Source organism: Poecilia formosa, unplaced genomic scaffold (genome assembly GCF_000485575.1).
Source record: "Poecilia formosa unplaced genomic scaffold, Poecilia_formosa-5.1.2 Scaffold832, whole genome shotgun sequence".
Classification (NCBI taxonomy): domain Eukaryota; kingdom Metazoa; phylum Chordata; class Actinopteri; order Cyprinodontiformes; family Poeciliidae; genus Poecilia; species Poecilia formosa.
In genome coordinates, this window is record NW_006800771.1 from 107,137 (window position 1) to 109,359 (window position 2,223).

Sequence of the window (2,223 nt, forward strand, 5' to 3'; positions counted from 1 at the left end):
CAGTTTATCATTTAACACTTAAGTTGAGATAATATTGTATATTTGGGACAAAACAAGATCTAAGTTCTAGCTGGCATTTGGGTGGATGTAGGCAGAGAAAATACTTTGGCTACATTACCTCCTTTTAAAGTCAGGTATACATCTTAGAAAGAGAGATTTGTGAACCTTACAGCACAAAAAAATCCACATCCTGATTGTATCCAATGATGATACCAGAGAACCAGGAGGATACTGTGATAGTGCTTGATCTGGTTCCTGTTTCTCCTCCTGTTGTCCGATCTTCTCAGTCTTTTCAGAAGAAGAAAAGACCCAGAAGCACCTCTCCAGCTGCCTCCCCTCCCATTCCGTCATCTGTCTCCCCATAGATCAGCCACATCTGTATTCATGTCACCTGCTGACCATGCCGTCTCCTTAAGTCAGAGTGGCCGATGAGTAGAGAAAGCGTAAGTTAAAATGTTATGGAAGGATCCCTTCAAGTGTCAAGCTTAAACCCCAGATGTGCTTTCAGTTTCAGTGGATGGAAATTTTAAGTATTACATTTAAAGAATGCAGCAAGGTATTCTAAAATGTGTACAATGTAACAATTCTTTGTATATGTTAGTGATGTTCACTACCTTTGGACTATAACACCTCATGAAGTGTATTTTATTGCTTGTTTTTCAGATTGGAGAAACAGGCTATATTTCAGGCTGCACAGAGCTGTTGCCTTGCAGCAAGAAGGTTCTGGGTTCGATTCCTGGCCCCGGTCTTTCTGCATGGAGTTTGCATGTTCTCCCTGTGCATGCGTGAGTTTTCTCCAATTTCCTCCCACAGTCCAAAAAACATGACTATCAGGTTAATTGGCCTCTCCAAATTGCCCCTAGGTGTGAGTGTGTGTATGCATGGTTGTTTGTCTCTGTGTTGCCCTGCGACAGACTGGCGACCTGTCCAGGGTGTACCCTGCCTCTCGCCCGGAACGATAGCTGGAGATAGGCACCAGCAACCCTCCCGACCCCACTGAGGGACAAGGGTGTAAAGAAATGGAAATGGATTCAGGACCTTTTCATAGCCAAGGATGAAAACAGGAAAATTTGTGGACTGTATACACTCTTGTATATGCTCTTAGAGATAGGGTATGAGATATTTGCATAACCCTTGTTCTTTTCAACAAAGGCTGGCCAACAGACAATCACTTTTTTTCCATGGATGTAACATTTGTCCTTTTCATAAATACATTTCAGACTCTGTCAGTCTTCACACAAGAACAAGGACAATTGATGACATCATGATAGTAAAGAGACTGGAAGAGTAAAAAAGGGTCCTTGTTGATGGACCATCATTGGAAATTTCTGCCATCCTATGAAGACACTCTAAAGGAGTTTCCTGCCTGTTATCGGGAGGTAAATTTAAAAGTATGTTTTTAAGTTATGTATAATCATACCAAAAGTTAAAACATCTAAATTTTGTATTTTTATTTTTATTTATGTTCAACTTTAAAGGTTTGTCCTGTGCCCTAACTGACGAAGGTCCAAGAGGTCTCCAGAGCATCATCCTCAGAGAGCTGCAGCACCAACAGATGAACCTGCAGGCAACAGAGTATTATCTACAGCAGGGGTGCCCAAAGTGGGTCCTGAAGGCCCGGCATCCTGCATGTTTTAGTTATCTCTCTTGTTTAACACACCTGCATCAAATGATGGCTTGTTAGAAGGCCTAAGAAAAACATTGACAAGCTGAAAAGGTTGTTACTACCAGGGAGAGAACTAGGACCGACTTTTTTTAATAGTTAATTTGTTTGTGCCTTGGTACTTTCTAGAAGGGCTTACTAGAGCTGTAATTACTTCCACAGTCATGTCATTGAGTGTGTTTCTTTTTCACTTATGTTTCTGCACATCTAGTGTATTTTCTAGGTAATAATAAGAGAAATTGTAGTTACTACATTAAGCAGTCCCAGTGATTCTGTAGTAACTAACATAGTCAAGACATCTTTTTGCATCTTCTACTTTTATTTTCTTTTTTTATTAATATGTGCAGCTCTGACTTATTTCTTAATCCAAAGAATACACAAAGTGTGTACTGGTGGAACAATTTCTTATCCTTGGTCAATTGAATGCAGTTCAGTTTGTCTGTCAATGTCTTTATTAAAAAGAAATAAGTAAAATAAAATTTCAGTACTTGTCAAAGTGATCTTTTAATGTGGTATTCAGGTATGATTTTGTTTAATGACATGCATTTATACAAAAATCA

The 2,223-nt window shown here is 39.4% G+C and overlaps 1 long non-coding RNA gene across 1 annotated transcript in view; it reads left to right on the plus strand.

Annotated features, from left to right (window-relative positions):
• LOC107834897 (uncharacterized) overlaps positions 1-688 on the plus strand; it is a 3,258-nt gene extending 2,570 nt beyond the window's left edge. Inside the window, exons 2-3 of the long non-coding RNA XR_001660731.1 lie at positions 288-556; positions 664-688. This is a non-coding gene — a long non-coding RNA (uncharacterized LOC107834897). The remainder of the gene's footprint in view (positions 1-287; positions 557-663) is intronic.
• The last annotated feature ends 1,535 nt before the right edge of the window (positions 689-2,223 follow it).